Source organism: Podarcis pityusensis, assembly GCF_964106645.2.
Source record: "Podarcis pityusensis genome assembly, chromosome: 11".
Taxonomy (NCBI): Eukaryota; Metazoa; Chordata; class Lepidosauria; order Squamata; family Lacertidae; genus Podarcis; species Podarcis pityusensis.
In genome coordinates this window covers 15,177,343-15,200,893 of record NC_138036.1, presented here as the reverse complement: position 1 = coordinate 15,200,893, position 23,551 = coordinate 15,177,343, and the positions used below count along the sequence as shown (strand labels likewise).

General features: G+C 45.5%; 1 protein-coding gene across 12 annotated transcripts in view; it reads right to left on the bottom strand.

Moving 5' to 3' along the window:
- Positions 1-17,336, bottom strand: part of ZNF532 (zinc finger protein 532) — a 55,734-nt gene extending 38,398 nt beyond the window's left edge. Inside the window, exons 1-2 of one of the 12 annotated variants that reach the window (XM_080973401.1) lie at positions 13,796-13,930; positions 12,736-12,863 (exon numbers count right to left, since the gene is read on the bottom strand). The gene's annotated coding sequence lies outside the window, so the exon portion shown is untranslated. Of the gene's footprint in view, positions 1-1,608; positions 1,791-6,149; positions 6,193-10,987; positions 11,214-11,389; positions 11,639-12,047; positions 12,295-12,735; positions 12,864-13,393; positions 13,636-13,795; positions 13,931-15,986; positions 16,120-17,080 lie in introns of those variants that run through there. The other 11 variants (XM_080973404.1, XM_080973397.1, XM_080973408.1 and 8 more) reach the window with 11 other exon arrangements.
- Between the last annotated feature and the right edge of the window lie 6,215 nt (positions 17,337-23,551).

Here is a 23,551-nt window from a genome sequence, read left to right as displayed (position 1 = left end):
ACAGATTCCAAGATAATTCAAGGATGAAAGCCCTGAAGAGTTAGCTAAATAATTAAAGCATGGGACTAGGCAAATGCCAAAAATTGCATGGAGTTGGAACGCTGTACACGGTATGGAGCTTTTTAAAAATCACACCCTTTGGCTGGAAGTAAGCAACATTTCAATTGTCCCTAGTTGTGGGCAGTCCTAGATTTCTCCAAGGGAAGAGATTTAAAAACCCAGGAACACAGGGTTCAGGGAATTCTGCCTTCTGGGCCCACTGACAACTGTAGCATCCAAAAAGAAAACACAATACAGTACAGTGGACGCTCAGGTTGCGAACGTGATCTGTGTGGGATGCACGTTCACAACCCGCAGTGTTCGCAACCCACATCTGCGCACGTTGCGATTCGGCGCTTCTGAACATAGCGAGATTTAATGCTTCTGTGCATGTGTGACTGCTGAAACCCGGAAGTAACCCGTTCCGGTATTTCTGGGTTTCAGTGGTCCGCAACCCGAAAAAAACGCAACCTGAAGTGGCTGTATGACTGTATACAGGAACCTAGGAAGCTGTCATAGTGGGGTAGGAGGAACTGAAAATAATGTCAATATATTTCACTCGATTCTGACTAAACTTAGCCTCCTAGAACATGATATACATTAGGAGGCTTAGTTTGGTCAGAATTGAGTAAACATTTCCAGATACATTACTTCTAGTAAAAGAGCCAGCATAGCCACTAGAGGGCCATGAAAAATTTGTGTCCCAGGCTTCTTAGACTCCTCTACCCATGTACTATCTGAAACCAAAGGGGCACACTGGTTGCCAGATGTGAGATTTTTTTTGCAGCTCTTCTACCCCACAAGCAGGTGTATAATCTATAATTAAAATACACAATAAAACAATTCCACCAAAAAGTTCAAAGCGTCCATAATTAAAACTTCATCAAGACTTTTAAGCCAAGATCTTTCCCAGGACTGCATCTGTACTGGAATTATCTTTAAGATGTTTGTTGTTAATCTTTTGTCACTGGGCTCCTTTGGGAAGAAGGGCAAGACATAAATTTAATAAGTAAAATTGCAATGGGGGAAAAATCGCAATGAAAGAAGCTGGTTAAACAGCATTTAGAATAGCTAAAAGAGGAATTAAAACGATTCCAGGTCAAGAAGTTCCAAGTTCAGGGGAAAGCTGCATGTATCAGGAAAACATATCCTGGTGATTCCACCCCACTCCACCCCTCCTGGCCATCTTGAATGTGATTTCTTGGTGAATCACTGAAAACAATCAAGCTCACTAACTCAGCCAGGATTGATTCAGCTCACTTCCTGACATGTCAAGGGAGCTGTGTAAATCAGCCCATATAGTTTTGGGGGAGGCGGCAGGGGGCAGGGAAGGGGGAAATGGATTTTATCGAACACTCATCCCTTTTCACCACCTTACAGAAGTACCATTGCTCTCCTCCAAAACCACAAGCCAGCCAGAGCTGATATCACACAAATGCATATTTTATGAAAACGATAAAAGTGAGCATTTAACTAGCATTTCCCTCCTTTTCTCTTCAGTCTCTATTTGCCCATCTCTGCAGCCGGTAATATGTTTGCTAATGGGTTGTGACTACAGAACACACCTACCTGTGGTGTTAAACGATGAGGAGGAAGAGCAAGGATCTTAAATTGCACCTAGATCGGAGTCGGGTCAAAACCAGCCTTCTCCCAACTTTACGCCTACAGACGCTTCGGATTACAATACCCATCCGTTGGCTGCCAGCACAGCTGGGAGTTGCAGTCAAAGACATGCGGAGGGCAGGTCAAGGCCAATTGGGAATCTTCTGGCATGCAAGGAATGGGAGAAGGAAGCCATTCACTCTCATTTCTGGAGTCAACATGCCTGCATCAGCCGCCTCCCCTGACCCATGAACATCAGAACAAAGGTGAATCTATCAGTGCACGCTCTGGCAACAGCAAAAATGCATTACTTATGGGGTGGTCCAAGAGTTCCCTTTTTCTTTTTTAAAAGAAGAACCATTTAAAGCAGTGTGGTACAATGCATATATACCATCTCTGTTAAAATGCTCCAGGAAGCGATGGGAGCATTCAGATGGAGGGGTTTGAGTAGGGATTTTCAACAGCACTACAGAGTAAGGTGACAAACAGTCCCAGCACAGGCCCAAGAATTCCTCAGCCTATAGCTGCCATTTACATTCAAGAGAGAGAAAATGCATGTTTACCGCGTCCATAAAATAAATGCCACATGTTGTTTAGCCCTCAACCTTGCGTCTCTTTTTCTGGTTTGTGTATGATGCAACTGTAGCCTCTGCGCAATGCTTCAACCCTGCAGGCATTTAAGATTCTGGCTTCTTGACAAATCACCCTTGGCAGATTCTGGGGACACCACCATCCAATCCTACAGAGAGACCATCTACCTAGGAATCCAGATTTGCTTATGTTTGTTGCCAACAGCCCAATGCTGACAGTCTGGCTAATTCATTTGGGAAACTGCGGTGTTTGCACTGCACTGTGTAGTTTGATGGATTCAAGTCCAATAGCTTCGTGACAAAACGCAGCTTGGAAAAGAGGGCTGCCTCTTTAACCCAATTCTTTTTGGCGTCTTCTCAATGCCCCTTAACTATGCTTTTCGAAATCGCCCTGGAGGATGATCAAATCGCAAACTTGCGCAGAGAGAAAGAATAGGAGCAAAGTCTGTTGCAAACCTTCTTGGACCGGCTCCACCTTCTCCCTCAGGAACAGAATTACGAAAGCCAGCTGTGAGGCAGAGCTTTATATACACAACTGCTTATGATCACCCTCGACAGATTGCAACCAGACATTCACTTGGCCTGTGTCTACATCATTTCCTGCCTCCCCTGAAATTCCAGGATGCAACGTGGTTAACCCTTGTCCTAATCTCCTGCTGGCCTTGCAGACTCTGCTTCAAAGGATGAAGTTGTCTTTATTCCCAATGAGACAGTGTAAAGAGGGACAGTGGATCGGGGCAGAGGCTACCTTGCAGTAGTGCCTCTTGGATACGACTATCATTCCTGGGTTTGCAGGCCCCGACACAAGGGCAGTAGTGGGAAGAAACAGAGGGTGGGGCATTTGATGGGAAGAGGGGCTCTGCTCATTGTGCCTCAACTTCAGCCACTTTGGAAAGGGGAGCAGGGATGCCCACTCCTCTCCCCAACAGAGAGGAAAGTCTCAGTGGAGGCTAAGCCTGTAGGCAACCCAGAGAGAAGGTAACTCAGGAAGTGTCATCTTCATCAGCCCGAACAAAAGGGTGTAGCATTGCCGACTAGAACCAGGTGCCATTTCTGCAATCGGGACTCACTCCTGAAGCACACACTTTGCAACCCTGACATTCTTGCAAACTGAGCGAGTCTCTTGAGTGAGCACGCCATGCCTTGTCTTTAAAAGCTTGGTGAGCAACTCATGGAAGCTGTTGAGACATCTTCGTTGCTTCCGTCCAGTTCTGAATGTCTTGCGTGATTCCTGAATCATGACTCCCAAACTCTGTGTCTGTGCCAAACTTGCACCATTATTTGCCTGAACAAATATCCATTTCTTACTTGCATGTAACAGCTGCTCTCTGCATGTGTTGGGCATGAAGCAAGACACTTAACTCTGGAACTAGATCCAAAAGTCCCCAATGAGACGCTCCAGAGACCCCTGGGAAACTCCTGCATCAGAACATGGACTGCACAATGATGCCTACTGCTAGGCCCTCAATGGAACTTGGTTTAGTAAGCATCTCCAGATCCTAAAGTACAGGTGGCCTAGTAGTCAATGCCCTCCACAAATTATTGGTCTCCACAGCCCATCAACTAAAAGCCAGCACAGCCAACGGTCAGGGATGATGGGATGGGTGTCCACTAACTTCTGAAAGACATGGGCCTTTTTAAAGTTGCTGCAGGAATTCAGGAAAAGGGAGGAGTTACAAGGGTTTAACACTATTATATAGTTATTTATACCCCACCTTCTTCCTTGACAGGACCCAAGGCAACATTGCTGTTTGGGCCTATGCCTGATGCATGCCTTCAACATGCCTTGCAGTCTTGGAGTCTGTGACTCACATCCTCAGTCAAAGCAACACCGTCATTATATAAAACTGACTGCGGCTTAAATCTTAACCAGTGATGCATTATCATCAAGCCTACTCAGACATATAATTAAGTTATCTACATCTGGCTGAAAATATATGTGTTTCATTGATAATTTTATTATGTGCAACACTCAAGAAAGTTTTCTGATTAAGGGGTCTACAGTTTCCCTCCCCCCTAAATAAATACATACAGGGGCAGCCAAGTTCTGGTCAACAAATTGCACAAGCCTCTCAAATAATTCAGATACTGAGTGAAATGAACAGGAAAACAATTAAGCTGGGGGAGGGGGAGGTGGCTTTATGCATGCGCCAAATGCACGGTCACATGCACATCATACATTTAAAGCACGCCGCTTCTCCCCAAAGAATCATGGGAACTGTAGCTTACCCCTCCCAGAGTTATGGTTTACAGCACCCTTAGCTAACTATAGTTCCCAGAATTCCTTGGGGCAAAGCCATGTAATTTAAATGTATGCTACGGATGTGTTCCAACAGAGCAATGGTTCTCAAAGGGTGTGGCAGGAGAGGATGGAAAGTGTGGCAGGAAGATTCAAGGACAATCCAAGAAACATTTAAACATTTCAATGCAGCAGGGATATACAACTAGAACCAGTATCCACAGCTCTCTTCCAGAGCACTGGCTATTCTATGAAAGTTCTCCACAACACAGGAATTTTCAACTCCCGACAAATATGGAAGATCAGAAAAGAGAAAGGCCCATTTGTGTTGATGAGGAGATGAGAGTTTGTCTCAAATTAGACCTAATATAAATGAGATTACCCGGCAAAAGCGAGCTCATACCTCTCACTGAGTTTATAGATCCTTAAAGTCCATATGTAAGAGGCTCATTTATAATTATTTTGGGGGGATGATTCTGCGTTGTTTCATACTTTCTGGCTGTCCCGTGATCATACTATAAAGTAGCTGTTCCATGCTATGAATCAAGCATTGCTAGGAGTTGTTTCTTTTCGTTTTCCAATGTTATTTCTTATCAATATAAAAATTTGGTGTGGTGCAAGCAAATTTTTATTCTGAAAGTGCGGCCCAGAGGAAAAAAGTTCGAGAAGCACTGCAATAAAGAGACTTCACGTTCGTTCATTTTCCCCATCATCTGTCATAGCCAATAAGAGGAGACGACTGCAGGGGCACTTTGAGCATCTCAAGCCAAGCTACCAAGCAGGGAGGGCTATGTCTTGGGAGAGACGGAATGGAGGACAGAGAACTAGGGTTTGTGCTGAAGAGAGCTAGAAGAGAACTTTCTCAGGGATGCAATGATGGTTAGTAGCTTAGATTCCGTCAGGCTGTATGGTAACTAGAGGGAAAGAAGAAAACAAGGGCCTCTCCATCAGCTCTGCTGAGACAGTAGCAACTTTGGGCTCCTCTTCCTGTTTCGATTCCGGCTAAAGTAAGTTTGTAGACAATATATAGTGCCTGGGTTAGCTTGTTTCCTCTGATTTCCTTTCCTCTGGTGTCTTTGTAATCTTGGGGGGAAAGAGGGACTACCTTATTACTGTCCTGTAGGTTGCACTGGGGTGCTATGGGTCTCTCTCAACTTCAAATAAATGACTTTAAAACAGGGGGTGGGAATTGAAGGAGGTCTCTCAACATTTGAGCAACGGTGGCTCAATGGAACTTCCATGTTCAGATGCAGAATACTTAAGAACATTAGATGCACTAGTGCAGGGTTTCCCAAACTTGGGTCGCCAGCTGTTTTTGGACTACAACTCCCATCTTCCCTAGCTAGCAGGACCAGTGGTCAGGGATGATGGGAACTGGCAGACCATGCTGGAAATACAATGCTAAATGAGATGGAGCTTTGGTCTGATCCAATTAGGAAAATTTGTAATAATCACATACAAAAGAAACAGTATACAAAAAGTAAATAAGGAGGCCATTTACAGGATAAAGGAAGTCTTTTTATTTTTATGGTATGCTTTCTTTGTGTACGTGGATAGGAGTTTAATTTTGATGATTAAATTGTCAATAGTGGTGGGTTTGTTTGTATGTATGAGTTGTTGTGGACTATGTTGTAAATAAAGTAAAAAAAAAATTTTTTTTTTAAAAAGGATCTTCTTACGATTAAGTAGCAGGGCTGAGGAAACTCTGGCCCTCCGGATGACAAAATACGCCTTGAGCCCCATCCAGGATGGCCAATGAAAGGGATGGGATGATGGGAGTTGTAGTCCAGCCAAAAAGAAGATATATATCAAAGCTTATGATAAAGTCCTCACCAAAGACACCTGAGTATGCTTAGTAGCCGTGGAATAAACAGAAAGGTCCAGTGTGCCGTAACTGCGAAAAGGTGAAGCGTGTTGCTAATACCACCAAAGTCACAGGTTTGATCCCCGTATGGGACAGCTGCATATTCCTGCATTGCAGCGGGTTGGGCCAGATGATCCTCAGGCTCCCTTCCAACTCTGGCATTTTATGATCCATGTGAAGAATTGTGAGAACAGAGATGGAGAATGCAGTTGTCAATATAAAAATTTAATAAATAATAATACTCTTGCGGGGGGTATTGTTTTTGTTTGTCGTTAAAAAGTATGTATTTTTGTGTTTTTATATTGCAAACCATTCTGTGATCTCTAGATGAATGATGGTATAGATGATGATGATGATGATGATGATGATATGGCGAGCCTGCACTTGGAATGCTGTGTACAGGTCTGAGCAAACAATATTGCAGAGCTGGGAAGCGGGTGGCGCTGTGGTCTAAACCACTGAGCCTCTTGGGCTTGCTGATCAGAAGGCTGGTGGTTCAAATCCCCGCAACAGGGTGAGCGCCTGTTGCTCTGTCCCGGCTCCTGCCAACCTAGCAGTTCGGAAGCATGCCAAAAAGTTCAAGTAGATAAATAGGTACCGCTCCAGCGGGGAGGTAAATGGTGTTTCTGTGTGCTGCTCTGGTTTTGGTGTTCCGTTGTGCCAGAAGCGGCTTAGTCATGCTGGCCACATGACCTGGAAAAACTGTCTGTGGACAAACGCCGGCTCCCTCGGCCTGTAAAGCGAGATGAGCAACACAACCCCAGAGTTGTCTGCAACTGGACTTAACTGTCAGGGGTCCTTTACCTTTACCTTTTTAGAAAAAGTTCAGAAAAGGACAAATCCCTTGTGAGGAAGGGTTAGAAGATTTGGGGCCTTTTAGCTTAGAAAAAAAGGCAAGTAAAGGGGAACACATTAGAGGTGTACGAGATTTACACATGGTAAGTGGAATCTGGATAGAGACACTTTTCTTCCTTTGCTGCAATGCTAGAACCTGTGGTCAGCCAATGAAGTTGAACGCTGGAAGATTTGGGACAGAAAAAAGGAAGTCCTTCTACACACAGTACAACTAATCCACAATGCGGCAGCCAGACTGGTGACTGGGAGCGGCCGCCGAGACCACCTAACACAGGTCTTGAAAGACCTACATTGGCTCCCAGTACGTTTCCAAGCACAATTCAAAGTGTTGGTGCTGACCTTTAAAGCCCTAAACTGCCTTGGCCCAGTATACCTGAAGGAGCATCTCCATCCCCATCATTCTGCCCGGACACTGAGGTCCAGCGCTGAGGGCCTTCTGGCAGTTCCCTCCCTGCGAGAAGTGGAGGTGACAGGGAACCAGGCAGAGGGCCTTCTCAGTAGTGGCACCCGCCCTGTGGAACGCCCGCCCAGCAGATGTCAAAGAAATAAACAACTATTTGACATTTAGAAGACATCTGAAGGCAGCCCTATTTAGGGAAGTTTTAAATGACTGGTGTTTTAATGTATTTTTAATCTCTGTTGGAAGCCGCCCAGAGTGGCTGGGGAAACCTAGCCAGATTGGCTAATTAATATTAATAATAATAATTGTGTGGAAGTATGGATATGCTGCCCTAAGAAGCAGTGATGGCCACCAACTCTGATGGCTTTAAAAGACTGGACAAATTTGTGGCAGATAAAGCTATCAGTGGCCAGTGGCCATGATTACTATGTTCCACCTCCACTGTTGGAGGCAGTAGGACTCTGAATACCATGTGCTTGGGACCTCGGGTGGAGAGAGCCTTGTCGGACTAAATCTCTGCTCATGGGCATCCAGGTGAGAAGAAGAAGAAGAAGAAGAAGAAGAAGAAGAAGAAGAAGAAGAGGAGGAGGAGGAGGAGGAGGAGGAGGAGGAGGAGGAGGAGTTTGGACTTGATATCCCGCCTTTCACCCCCAATCTCCTTTCCCTTCTGCCCCACAACAAACACTCTGTGAGGTGAGTGGGGCTGAGAGACTTCAGAGAAGTGTGACTGGCCCAAGGTCACCCAGCAGCTGCATGTGGAGGAGCGGGGAAGCGAACCCGGTTCATCAGATTACGAGTCCACTGCTCTTAACAACTACGCCACGCTGGCTCTCAGAGCACTGATTTAGATGGGCCTTTGGCCAAACCCAGCAGGTCTCTTTCAATGTTCTTAGCATCTGGAACCTTCTACTATAGAAGAACAACATAACATAATATGTAGGGGGAAATACACAGTGGGGCTTGACCTCCAAGGCTTGTGAGGCTGTGACACTGCAATGCATGCTCCCAACTCCTAGGCACCCATTTCTGGGGTTTCAGTGGTGGTTTTTAGATGCTTGCATATAAAGAGCTAAAGAAATCTTTCAGTTTCCTGGATGCCAACATCAAAGGTTCCATGCTTTTAGGCAACGAGAGTGTCAGGAGTATTCTAGAACTTTGTTGGAATTGAACGTTGTGCTGTTGCAAACATTCTATGCCTGCAAATGAAAAGATTTGCTCCCCCACCACCACCGCTACGTACTGTTCTGGGGGTTCTCTTACCACTGCCCAAGCCAATTTGGGTGGGGGAAGGCTCCTGAACAAGAAGAAGACTTTATGCAGGGCTTCCGCTGAGGTTCATGCCACTTGGGTCTAGGATTCTTAAACTTCAGAAAATTTTGCCTCTCTTTAGCTTCAGTTGTGATTATAGAAGCATCAAGAGAAACAAACAAACAAGAAGTCACTCTGCACATCAGCAAAGCGGGTTATCTAAAGAAATGCAAAATAAAACTGAAAAAAGATGGAGGAGGAAAAGCCATAATACGTTCAAACCGAAGAGGGTTCAACGCCCAAGTACTGCATTGCTTTTGAACACTTCTCAGCTTCACCAGCCCTATTTGGGGTATTTCCTTGAACCAATAACCTGGTGCAAACTGCTTCACACATTCAGGTTGTCAACTCTGATGTACATGCTGTGTGCAGATACCTTCAAAAGAATCAAAACATGTGCATCAACCCTCTAGCAGAAATTGCCAATGCATGTTACCAGTTTAAATGAAATAAGAATTTATTCAGAAATATTTCCCAACTGCCCTTCAGACAAGGATACCAAGGTGATGTACAATGTACATAAAAAAACAAGGTACAAATGCAACACAACATCACACTGGGTAACTAACACAGTGTCCTACACATGTTGTTGGACTGCAACTCCCATCAGCCCCGGCCAGGGTGCCCCATGGAAAGGGATGGTGGGAGTTGTAGTCAAGTATCATCTGGAGGGCACCACTTTGACTACCCCTGGCGAACAAGGATAGGGAACCCATGACCCTCCTGATGTTAAACATCAGGAAGAACTTTCTGATGGATGGTAAGAGCTGTTCGATAGTAGAATGGGCTCCCTCAAAAGGTGGTAAGACTTTCATTCATTGAAGGTTTTTAAGCAGAGGTTGAACAGCCATCTGTCATGGATGCTTTAGCTGAGATTCCTGCTCTGCAGGGAGTTGGATTAGACAACTCTCAGGGTCTCTTCCAACTCCACAATTCTACGATTCTATGCTGTTGGATTATAAACTCCCATCATTCCTCATCACTAGCAATAGTGGGCGAGACTGCTGGGAGCTGGAGTCCAGCAACATCTGCAACTCTTCCAGTGGTGTTGGACTACAACATCAGGCCTACTATGCTGGATCAGAGATGACGGATGTTGCAGTCCAAGCAACCTCCAGAGGGACACAGGTCTCCCATCCCTGGCGTGAATATCAGATTGATGGAGCGCTCCAAGGATAATTTACTTCTGCCATTTATTAATATCCTGGGCCATGTTAAGGGCTTCTAAAACTCAGGCTCCTTCCTGAAAGTCAGGAGAACATCAGGAACCATCTCATAGGCAGAGTAGGGTTCCTACTGGAATGGAAATTGGGAAAACTCTCACACATGTGTCAAAGTAGTTGGTCACACCCATGGGATTACTTGGATCCAGGAATAGTATTCTATTTACACTGGGGTTGGGGTGTTTTTTTTGGGGGGGGGAGGGGAGTATTTCCTCTGCTGCAGCAGTGGTGAACGGATAGCACTGGCAATTCATTGTTCAAGACACCCACACGTAATCCCAGTGAACTAGGAAGAAGTAGGCCCTGGAAATGTTTGTGTCAACGTTTTCACACTTGCACAGACAAATCAATATCCTATGTGTACCTAGGGTAACACTTCCAGTGAAGACAAAGCAAATTGCTTTATTTCCGAGAAGACCTAAAAGCCATGAACTGATTGAGAATCAGCTACGAAGCAGATTCCAGCTCCTCCTAAGAAGACCAGCTCTCAAAAAATAATAATCTGCATTTTCAGCTTAAAAGGATGGCCTACATGTGCAGGGGGTGGGAGGGTGGGTGGCACAACACACACACACACACACACAAACCCCAATCCTCAAAAATCTCTCAGAGAACAGAATGTTTGAATATATTATACAGAAACATCCAAAGAATCATAAACAATTATCTGTTCGGGTTTCTTGAGCTATAGCAAACAGTTCCAGCACAAAATGTAACTGAAAAGAAAGAAGGAATGCTTTGCAGTAAGAAAAAAATAGAGAGAGCGCACACACGACACAGACACACATATCCATGCATAGTGCAATGCCTCTTCCAAAACCCAAATGCAGTAAGAACACTGCCACAAAATGAAGTGTTAATACTTACAGTTTTATAAAAACCTTACAAAGCAGAAAGGTGATCTCATGTAACCCCAGGGATCTCAGCTGACCCTAGGGAGGAGAAAGACCCAAATGCAGACTAGCCATCCATATTCTCCCCATTATGTTACATGGGCTGGTGCTGCCTAAAACAGCATTATCTACAGCCCAACACCGAACCACTGTATATTGACATTAAATTCAACACACAAAAATGGAATCACAGCACAGTTGTCCCTCTCCCCACCCCCAGCCATGCAAGCTATTTAATGCCCTGTCAGATCTGAGACGCACAAAACAGTATACCTGGTGGGGTTTTTTTATAAAAAAAAAACCTCCATATCAAATGTCTGCAGGCTTAAGAGACCACATGCAACTTTCAATACACTGCAATTTATTCCTTAAATACCTTATGTCATCTGCTGCACAATCAGGAAATAAAGAGGTTCCTTAATGCTTGTGTCACCCTCTAAATGCAGCCAACCTTGCCTGTCACCAGCCTCCATGGAACTTACCCAATCAAAATACTCCCAAGGCTTTTAAGATTGTCTACTTTATTCCGCTTGAATACAATGGACAACCTAAATTTCAAACTAGATCAGAACAATTTTTTTCATCCTACTGTTTATCCTCCATCTTTATTTGGGTTCCTTCTCTCCGCACACCCCCCCTTTTCTTTTTTTTCCATGACTGCAGATTTATAATACCAGCTGCCAGCTAGGGCAGGCTGGATTTTCAGAAACATCATAATGCACGTAAAAATTCCAGCGTTCCTGACAATTTCCTGTTTTAGGAAGTCACAGTTTTCTAGCCACAGATCCCCCAAAGGCAAAGAAATGTTTAGTGCTCCAATATAATCTCTGAGAGCCTTTGTTCTTCCTTTTGCCACATTCATTATTGCTTTCTCCTACCTCCCCCGCTCCCTTTCTCTGGAGTCTCCAGCTTCAGCAGAAGATGCAAAATGCCTGCTCTAATCCAAGCACATATTTATTTTTTAAGGAAGGAAAGCAAATCTTATCCATTATCTAATGCTCTGAAGCTTTGAGTCAGGAGGAGACATTCCTTACCAGCTGATGTACTGTCCATCCGGTTTCCTATTTGTATGTAATTAATTCTCGAGTATTGTAATTCATGCTACTAGTAATCCACTGGAGTTCTACACAAAACCTTTAAAAAAAGCATCCTCTCTGTTGGACTGCAAAAGCCTCCATTTACAATACAATCTAGTAAGCAAAATGCATATCTGGCATTTGTACACACACTCAATGTCTGCCTCAAAAACTCCTTTCCCTTACCTCTCAAAAAAAAAACAAGAGAGAAGGAAAAGGGACAAGGTTATTTAGTTTGGCTGAAAGAGGAAGGACATAAGAAATCATCACTTTTTTGATGATTAGATGGAAAATTATAAAAGTTCAATGGGCCAGTAATGCAAAACAGCCCTCTACCATGTGGTCCATGATTTATGATTGTCATACAGGGGCCTGTTCTTTTATGAATCAGCAGAGGAAAGAGAATTCCTGCCTTTAAGGTACTGTACACCAAAGAAATGCAGTACTGTTAGCCTGGCTATCAATATAAACCATAGCTTTAATCCTATTAAATCTGGACAAATTTAATTGCGTTTCTTCGCCTAATTTAGACCACTGCTTTTTTTCACCAAGGTGCCTGGGTGTGCAACCACAAAACTGCATTCAGGCTCTTAAGACATGTTCCTCAATGCCATTGTGATCATAGTCAAACAATACCATAGCTCACCTTGTGTACCTTGGCCTGTGACAAGATTTTTGTTTGGGGTTTTTTTAATGCCAATGATCAGCTATGCAACCACAGATGCATAGCCACTGCAAACCTGAAAGGGTTAAAGGCAGCCCCAATCAATAGGCCTGCAAGGAGAAAAAGAAGAGAGAATGCCTTCTAAGCCTCTTTTGAAAATGCTTTCATGAGCAATTCTACAACAACACACAGGGTTCCTCTTGGCCTTTAACAGTGACACAACACACAGAGAGACATATAGACTTAATAATGCTATTTTCTTTCCTGAAAAGAAACGACAGCAGCACCCTGTAAATACAAAACAGCATGCAAAAGCAGCAATCCTGACTCACAAGCATAGAAATACAAATCTTTCAATCCATTTTTTTTTTTATTTTGTGCAGCTGGAAAAAACAAAAAAACACCACAACCCAACACCTACATATCCAAGTGTGCCACCTAGCAAAGCAAACCATTTTTTCTCCTTTACAAAAAGGGTGATAAATCTCAGTTCTTGTCCATTACTTCAGCAAAAGCAAACCAAAAAAAAAAAAAAAAAGGAGATAAAAAAAGGCATGAACCAGCCAAAGGTAATCTCAGTTACTGAAAATATGTACACAGATACACAGAATCCTTTATGACTATTACAGTAGCCACATACCAGTGCTGTGTGTCTAAAGTGTGCATTCACATATTGTTATGGGATGGTATCTTTCTGCAAGATCCTCTGCTTTTGGCTGCCATGGAGGGAGGAAGCTCTCCCACTGTAGTAGCTCAATGACTGCATTGTGTTCAGGCGCTGATCTGCCTCAAACCAGTTTCAGCCGGTTCTGGTCACCCTACATAAAAAGCTATGGCAACCCTCGCTGAGTTGCCAACAAGTCCCTGAAAATCAGAGGGACTCGGGTTGTTTTCTTCTCTGGTGGAAGGGCAATTTCTGCCCTGGGTGCCCTCCTGTTTTCAATCGCAGACCCCCTTCCCCTCCCCCCCCTACACAAGCACACAACACCACAACAGCATCACACCCCCCAGGCTCCTCTTTTCGTCTTCCTCCACAACTTACCTCCCCCAGAAACCTGGCCGAAAAGCTGTGTGTGTGTCTGTAGCTAACAAAAGAGAGACCGCAATAAAAATAAAAAGAAATCCCCACAGGATCTCCTTTTGCTGCACAAAGGATTCTCGGACAGAGGAGCAAGAGGGTGGCTGCTGCCAAGCAGAGTCCCCCCCCTCCCCCAAATCGCGGCTCCCCAAGAGAATAAGATGCTTCTAATGAGAGCCATCGCTTCTCTTACTGCCCTCTTCACCAGGGCATCTTCAAAGCAAGGCTTCCTGACTCAGAAACCAACCCGCCCTTGCAATGTTTGGGGAGGCTGAAAGGAACCCTCTGCCCCGGTCCAACACTGCTTATTATGGGTCTGTTCAACCCACCCTGGTGGTTACAGCAACACATATCTAAAACCCTGGCCTTGTGGAGACAGGGTCTCTCCCCCCCGCTTCTCACTAGAAGGTGATTGAAGATCAAGGCCTTTCCCTCACCTACCAACATCTCCATCCTCATGAAGAGCTGTCTATCCTTTGCAAATGGATGCTGGAGTCCACTGAGGTTGGTGGGGTGGAAGGCAGGGAGTCAAAGCCAGAGAGACCCAACTTATTCTGGTTCTGCCTTCATCCTCCTGCCTGTTGAGGTCTACAAGGTCAACAGTGAGACTAAGGAGGAGAAATCACAACAGGCAGGTAGGCAGGAGTGGGCTGGCTTGAGAGCTGATTCAGGTTGGTGGAGGCAGCACCCCATTCACCCTAATGGACCAATGAGGGATGCTATGACATAAAGTGCAACACTAAACCATGGTTTGCTCCAACCTCTGCCTTTAACCACCTTAGGGGGGCAAATTTGATCATTTCCTCCAGATGTTGCTGGACTACATCTCCCATCATCCATTGCTATTGGTCATTCTGACTGGGGCAGATGGGAAACCAACAACATCTGAATTACCCATGAGGGTAATTCAAAACCATTTTTACCAGTTCCTTTGTTTGTATTTGCATAGGCTTTTTAAAGGATTAGTCCATTTCATTCAATCTGGGATGGGGAAGCTGAGCTGTTGGGACTCCATTTCCCATCATTCCCAGCCAGTATGGTCAACAAGCAGGGATGATGATCTTGGAGTCCAACATCATCTGGTGGGTCACTGGTACCCCATCCATGACAGGGCAGAAGGCTCAAATTTTCTTAATAGCTTATTGCCAACCCTAGAACAGAGCAACTACCATTGACTTGGTTTGCAAACAAATACAGGAGTCTCCACCATCCTGACACAATTACAGCTTCATTATCTTTTATCTTATCTTATCTTATCTTATCATTTTCCCTCCTATTTCTGTTTCAGACTATAATAGCTTGGCTGCTTCCATACTGGGAAGATATGGAATTCTGCATTGCCCAACCACCAGACCTGATCATGCTAGGATCCTCCGGATACCATCTCATTATCACCCACCCCCACTTTCTTCTCAACGACGTGGGTCCTACCCACATTTTCTCTACCACACTCTTCCTCATCTCCTTCCATACTCTGTCACATGCCGCCACCCCTCAGTCAAAAGTCCCTCGCCATTGTTCCTAGGTGCAGGACCACAGCTCAGTAGCAAACCACACATTTTGCGTGCAGAAGGTCCCTGGCATCTCCAGTTTAGGTAGCAGGTGATGTGAAAGGCTTTTGCTGGAGAGCAGACTGGGCAGGTCTAGATGGACAAATAAGTCTAGCCTAGTATAAAGCAGCTAACCAATAGTCCTAAGATCTCTACAGAGGTGAGGCCCTTTTGTTATCTTGGCAACACAAGGACACAGAAAACCCACCCCCTTCCGAAGCCAGCACAAGTAACAAAGTTTTTGCTACTCCCATACTTGTGCATCATTCAGTGAGTAGGATTTACTACCCCTTGCTGCAAGAAAATCATGTTTACTAAGAACTCCAAAATCCATAGCTGGGCATTAACTTCATTGGGTGGCACACTTTGGGGTTGGATCCAACCCAAACATTGCTCAACTGTGGATCTGCACCTCCCTACTGCTCCTCGCCTTTATGGACCGACATAAAAACCTTTCTTGTTCGTATTTACTAAAGGATGCCTTCAAGGTGTGAGCGACCTCACCCAGTGGTCCCATCTGACAGCAAGACAACGATTCCTGGCCTCTGGGTCCTTTCAATCCAGCTCCACTCTAATTGGAGCTGCGAAAGTTACGCACCCATTACCTGGGAGTAAGCGCCACTGCAGAAATCCTGAGTAAAAGCGCGCAGGCCTGCGCTGCACCAAGAGGCCCAGGAAGGGCGCCGGGGGCGAGAGCAGGAGGCTGCGCCAGTTTTGGAAAAACAAAAGAGGCCCAGAAGGTATACATGGAAGAGGCCATTGTGCTGCAGTCTCCTGCGGGTTCTTTCCGCACGCAAGAAATACCCACTTATGGGCTGTGTGCATGGGGCCGGGGAGGAGGGAGCGGACATGGCCTTCTAATGCATTTAACGTTAAGAGACACGCACACAAAGAAAGGCCCTCCCCAGGAAAATCGCTTGTCCCCATATCCGGCTGCAAAGAAAGCACTTTAAGGTGGGGCGGGGGGGGGGGCTGTTTAAGCACACACACTTTATTTATTTATTTTTAAAAAGCACACAACGGCGTTTGGAATTTAGCCAGGAGAAGGCCTCCCTCCCAAGGCTTGGCGATGCAGGCCAGCTCCAAGATGCCCCCGGCAGCAATCCCTTCTCCCGGGTCTGCAGCGCGCGGCAGAGGCCTAATCTCCGGCGGCTGCAGCAGCAGCAGCAGGCGCCTTGCCTGTTCCCGGGCGAGCTCCCGGGCTGCAGAAAGGCTCCAGCGGCCTTCCTGCCTGGCAAGCCCCGGCTTCCTTCCCTAGCTTCTCCCTCGCGGCTGCTGCAAGTGCTCTGCAGCTTCGCCTCGCTTCACCACCACCCGGCCAGGACGGTTCCTCCTTTCCATGCCGCGTAGGCGCTGCAGCGGCAGCTCCGGAGAGGAACCAAGCGTTCGCTGCTTTTGGATTTTCCTTCCCTTGCAAGCTCCTGCAAATATCCAGGCGGGAGGGAGGGAGGGGGTGTTAAAATAGCATGTCCTGTGTATTTTTTTTATTTTTTTTAAAGGGTTCTCCCGTGGGAGGTGCGTCAGGCAGAGGCCCCACCAGGGTGGGAAAGAAAAGAGGCAAGGAAGGGAAATCAGCACCATCATCATCATCATCGCCACCAAAAAAAACCCCACCGCCTCTCTCCTTTTTTTCCTCTCTCTCTCTCCCCGGCTCTCCCCGCACCGCATGCAAACTGCTCACACCCCCATGCAAACAGACCTGCTGCTGCTGGTAGCCTTGGGCAAGAGGCCAGTGTGCTGCCACCCGGGGAGGGGCTGTTCCTGCAAGGGGTGCTTTCAGGCAGACATGTCTAAGAGCTCACTGCTCTCTCTCCTTTGCCAAGAGGAGCCTGCAGAGAGGAGAGAGAGCGAGAGAGAGAGAGGCCTGGCTTTAAAAAAGATGGTTGCACATAATGGCAGGCAAGGCAGGCAGAGGGGGAGAGCGCGCGCGAGGCTCTTGCAAGGACTAGGAGGGGGAAAGGTGGGGGTGGGGGATGCCCCTGTGGCTTGGAAAAAGGGATGGAGGGATGGCTGGGGTTGGGTAGGTGGGTGGGTGGAAGAGATCTCCCCTGTGGATTCAATTTAAAACTTGTCACCAGAGTGTGAAGAAAACGGAGGCGAGGGGGGAGAGAAGGAAGGAATTTATTTTTTTCCCCTTTTATTGGTGGTTCGTCTCTAGAAGCTTCTCTCCCACACACACCCCCCCCACTTTAGAAATCAGGGGTTCCCTCTTGTGGAGAAAGGAGTTAAAAGCCATTCCCCTCCCCTGGCATGTTTTAATTACAGGCAAGGAAGAAAAGGCGAGGCTCCTGAGGTGAAGAAAAAAAGGGACCTGCAAAAAGGCTGCAATGTGCAGGGACTGCGTTGCGTTTTGCAACTTTCCTGAGGAAACTAGATTGAGCAGGCCGGAGTTGGGCTGACAAGGAAACAAAAGTAAAGAGGTTTCCCCCCCCCCCTCCACCCACCTTCCTTGAGGTAAAGCTCAGTTAAAATGTGTGTGTCTGACATTCCTGTGTAGTATAAATCTGAATAATTTTATATTTTATACCTTAGGTTGGAAGACAGGTGAGATAGATAGATACACACACATCCACGTACATAACAAACATGGATATATAATTCAGGTGAACAAAGAATGATGGATTTTCCTCAGACTGATATTCTCAGGGGTTTGGGCGGGGCAGTTGTGCCCTGTTTTTAAAAGGCTCTGTCTAGTGTAAAGAATAAAATAACAATCTGGTATGGGAGCAAATAGGGATGACGAAGCAGAAAATGGAAGCAGGTTTCGCTTCATCCCTAGTTTGGGCCTCATGAAGAAGTCTTGAGGAATAAGGGCAGAAGAATAATGTATGTGAGGTAGCCCACCACTGTTTCTAATTTTACTGGCGTGTCCACATTAAGCGTGCTCACATTTGCTGCTAACAACCTGCTTCTGTGGAGGGTTTATCTTAGTTCACTCTTACCTTGCTTTATACAGCAAATGTGCCAGTGTTAAAATCATAAGGATGTCTTTATTTGGGAGCATAATTCATGTGGCTCAATAAAAACAAGACATTTTAAACCCTTGATTTAACCCTCCCCCCCCCACACACACATGTACGCCAATATTTTTTTCAATGCTGCACCATGGAGGCAAGGAAACAGTTTCACTTTTATTTTCTTGGCCCATTCTCAAGTGAGTCTCTTGACTACTTCACTGATAAGCATCTGTATTCTTGGAAAATTAGGTTTTCTTAACTGACAAAGCAGCAGCATCCATCAACTATGCATCACAGCAGTTCTCAGTGCTTTTGCAATTAATCTGCATGTCAACACCTTTTTTGTTCTGGGAACTGCATTGCCTGTTTTTTCATAGCATAAATGCAGTGCCCATTTCCCCAGCCCCTCTTTCTATAGGTGCATTTTTTCTCTCTCTTGGGGGCATATTTGCATGCATACCATGCGTTAGGAGCCAAGGAAAATTCCTAGCATCAGGCCATGGGTGTGTGGGGGGGTGACAGGGGAACAGCTGCCCCCCATCAATAAAATTCAATACAAACACATAGCAAACAGGTTCTGCCCCCCTCTAAAAAAGGCCTGCCCCCCTAACAAAAATCCTGGCTATACCCATGCATCGGGTCGCCATATTTGCCAATTTTGCCCAATATTGTCCTATTTAGCAGCTTTCCAGGGGATCAGGCAGAGAGGGTTCTTTCCTGTCGCCTGACCCTTAATAGAGAAGCTGAAGATTGACGCTGGGACCGTCTACATATAAAAGCATGTGCTTACCAATTTGCTAACAGGTAATTTGCATCTGCAAATTGAAGCCAATCGGTCTCAAAACTTCAATGAGTTAGGGATATTTTCTGCATGTGAAGATAGGCTCTGGCACATTGAGGGGGTGAGATCAATGTGGGTCCAATGGTCAAGAAGGTGGTCACTGCACATGCAGTAGAGGGAAATGCTGCCTGGGAATGACGGGCGTTTGAAGGGTCTCTGGTTCCCCACCTCTGAGTTAAGACCATATTCTACTCAAAGCTGTTTCTCTATCAATACCTAATTATTATGAGACTTGGACAGACCCAATGCGACCATTAGGAATACTTGGGTAAGGTCGGCAGTTCAGATTGGCGTGATGGGGTGAGCTTCCGATGCTCTGTCCCAGCTCCTGCCAACCTAGCAGTTCGAAAGCATACCACCATGAGTAGATAAATAGGTACTACTGCGAGAGGAAAGTAAACAGCATTTCTGTGTCCAACACGGTGTCCCATTTCACCAGAAGCTGTTTAGTTATGCTGGCCACATGACCCAGAAAAGCTGTCTGCAGACTGCTGTAAACAAAATCTGCCCTTTTTCCCTTATGGGGTATCCAAGAGCCTGTATAGTGTCCTTAAGTGGGTTCCCTATTGGTAGGAGAAAATAACAGAGGCCAACCAGAGAATATTGAGAAGCAAAGCAGCTAGTAAGCCTGTTCCTTATTAAACTGTTGCAACAGGGTGCTCGCTCACCAACATGCAGGAGGGAGGAGGACACCAGAACACTGGTGTGCAAGCTCTTATATAGACTTTTGAAATTGCCCACCCTGTAGCCCAAGACCACCCCCCAATACATCATACATACATCACTGAAGGGGCTGTCTACAGCAGAAATTCTGTCTGCCAGGACCTGATAATGGTCACTGGTTGCATTACTTGGGCAGTCTGGCCATTCTTTTGTGATGGTAAATACTCAGTTCCTGAATCCAGGTCACAGGCTCACCCTATTCATACAGAGATACGCCCTTAAGACAGGATTTGTGAGCAAACAGACAATGGGGAGGTTTTCCCATTTCCTTCCTCCTTGCAGAGAAACATTTGAGGTCAATTTGGGAGAGTCAAAATGGTTTCAGGACTGATTTCCTGTACTGTTTCAGACATGTGGCTTATATATTTATGCATGTGTTTGCCTGGTACTGTACATTTATGAACATTTCTCCTGCTTGGCAGGGGGTTGGACTCGATGGCCCTTGTGGTCTTTCCCAACTCTATGATTCTATGATTCTATATTTGACACCTTAAATTCTTATAACAAGACAGGCTCCCTCGGCCTTAAAGCGGAGATGAGCGCCACACCCCATAGTCAAATTCGACTGGATTTAACGACCTACGGATCCTTTCCCTTTCCCTTTTACTACTTGGGTAGCAGCCAGGGCCAAGGTAACGTGGGAACAGAGTCATTTTGGAAGGTGAAATAAATGAGCATATTGTTGTCCATTTGAACTCTAAATTAAAACAATTCTTAAAAAGGAGTCTTTAGACAACCAAACCCTTAAATTTCCCCATTTCAGTATGTCAGATAAACACACAAGTTTATTAGTAGCAGCACCTTTCTCGAAGCTGTATTTTAGAAAGAAAACCCTCACCTCATCTGCCCCCGCATTTTTGGTGGACTAACAAACGTGTATGTTTCATTAAATTTTACCTGGAAGTCAAAATATTTCTATCAAGCATCTTTAAAACTTTTATTAAAACAGCAGTAGACTAGAAGCTTAATTGCTAACTTGGGGCATGTTCCCAAAGCGATCAGCGTTGTGTTATTATTTACAAACTTAAACAATATATTCACTACTGTTTGTGAGAGGCCTTTAATATGATTTTTAATGTGCTTTGTATTACTTTCTAAGATTTCGGAAAAAGACAAGATTGCCCTTAACTACCGATCTCCCCCTGTAAAGGGTATCAGTGGCGTAGCGTGGGGGTGCAGGGGGGGCCGGCCGCACCGGGCGCAACATCTGGGGGGGCGCGCTCGCACTCGCAGCTCTCTGCCCCTACCTGGCTCACTCGGGTTAGGGGGTGCAAATTACTTGCCTTGCCCCGGGTGCTGACAACCCACGCTACGCCACTGAAGGGTATGGTGTGAAGACAGGAAGCAGCAACCTAGAGCTGTTCAGTGCGTAAGTGTGAGGTGAGCCAAGAACTCTATGGAGTCTGTTTCATAACAACAGAAAAGTGGATCACAAACATGACCAATCCTTTTTAGGATGAACTCCCAGTACATTTGCGGTGGCAGTGAGACCAAAAAGCTTTGGCCAGTGCTTTGAACAGAATGTGCACACTAGAACAGATTTTCCCAAATTGCGGTCCATGGGCCAATCTTCGTTCAGGTGGTTTGCAACATGTCCGTGGATTTGTGGTGAAGACAATATGGCACATCCATCAGCTTAGTTAATATTGATTTTTAACTGTATTTTAATTGCTGCCGTTATTTCTTAACGCTGCATTTTATTGCATTAAGGTTTGAATTATTTGGAATACAATAAAATACAGCATGTAACAAAAGCAGCAATGAAAATTTTCGCAGTTTAAAACCATCTAGCATGGAGCATTGCAATTGCTATACAGTAATAGGCAGAAAAATCATTAAGTGGTCAGCCGCGTTTGGTTAGAGCGTGGTGCCGATAATGCCAAGGTTGCAGGTTCAATCCCCGCATGTAACAGCTGCATAGTCTGCATTGCGGTGGTCCTCAGGCTCTCAACTCTACAATATGATTCTATGGCCCTTGGCAATCTCTTGAGTGGTCCATGGAGGGGAGGGGGGGATTTGGGAACTACATGCTAGAATATTCTCTGAATGAGCAGAGGTTCTGTGACATATATTCAAGGGTCTCTTGGCAGATGAGTTGATGCATACAGTGGTGCCTCGCAAAACAAAATTAATCCATTCCGCGAGTATCTTCGTCTAGCAGTTTTTTTTGTCTTGCGAAGCAACCCGATTAGCGGATTAGCGCTATTAGCGGTTTAGCGGCTATTAAAGGCTTAGCGGATTAGCGGATTAGCTGCTAAAAGGCTATTAAAGGCTTAGCGGCTTAGAAAAGGGGGGGGAGCGAAAAAAAAATCTCAAGACTCGCAAGACATTTTCGTCTTGCGAAGCAAGCCCATAGGGAAATTCGTCCTGCGAAGCGCATTGAAAACGGAAAACCCTTTCGTCTAGCGGGTTTTCCGTCTTGCGAGGCATTCGTCTTGCGGGGCACCACTGTACATGGGTTCCCTCAATGTAGGAAGTTTGAACACTACTGCTCTAGAGTTCTGATTTTGGTCCCTGAAAACAAAATTATTCAGCCTCAAGAGGGCAGCAGTCTGATATACTGTAATACAGGCTTCCTCAACCTTGGCCCTCCAGATGTTTTGAGACTACAATTCCCATCATCCCTGACCACTGGTCCTGCTAGCTAGGGATCATGGGAGTTGTAGGCCAAAAACATCTGGAGGGCCAAGGTTGAGGAAGCCTGCTGTAATAGCTAACAGCAAACCTTAGAGTTGCAGAATGATAGACTGGACTGGCCCAAGGCATTTTGCTGCCTGAGGCTAAGGAGAAGAGAACACACACACCTCAAATCCATGTGCAGAAGTCAATTGTACTGGCAGATAAGACATTTTTATACTACTTAATCATGGACATTTCCATGTGGTGTACAGAAAACCAAACCACACACGAAATGGCAAAACAATATCACAAAACCAAAGATTACCTTAAAATGAGCAAGAAATTATTAGTCACACACCTGAAGATTAGTAAGGAGGGTGTCTGTGCAATCTCACTTAGCCAGGAGTTCTTCAAGCTTGAGCTTCCTACACTGAATTTACAACTGAATCTTACTACAAATCCGCTAGCAGGAAGGTAGCACAACATCCTCCAGGAAACCTGAAGATAGCAGGGACATTTAAGGGTTGCAGAGCAGGCTGTGTGACGTGTACAACTCTAGTCTGCAACAGAGGTGCTTGGCTGGGGACTTTGGAGGAATAGCCAGTGGGTTGGATCTGCTGCTGAAGAGGTCACTCTGCCTAATCGTAGAGCCGGCCCTACATTTAACTGTGCCGGGAACAGACATTCCAGCTCCACTCAGGACTGTCCCAGGACATGTTGTTTCCTGAGACCAAGCAGCTAATGATGCCCACCCACAAGTCAAGGTGGGTAGCACTCATGGCTGGTCAAAGCTGAAGACCATTCAAGTGCTCTCTCCCTCCCTGGCAGGAAAAAGTATATATGTTTCCCTTTCGCAACATCCAAAATAATTTGCCTGAGACAGCCAACTCATTTTACCTAATGTTGGAGCCAGCTCTGGCCTATAGAAAAAGCTCTCTCTAACACAAAATTATATTTTTTTCCTGTTGCTTCATACCTTCCAACTTTCCTAAGAAGATAGGGAATGTTTCTCTTTGTGAAACATAGGGTT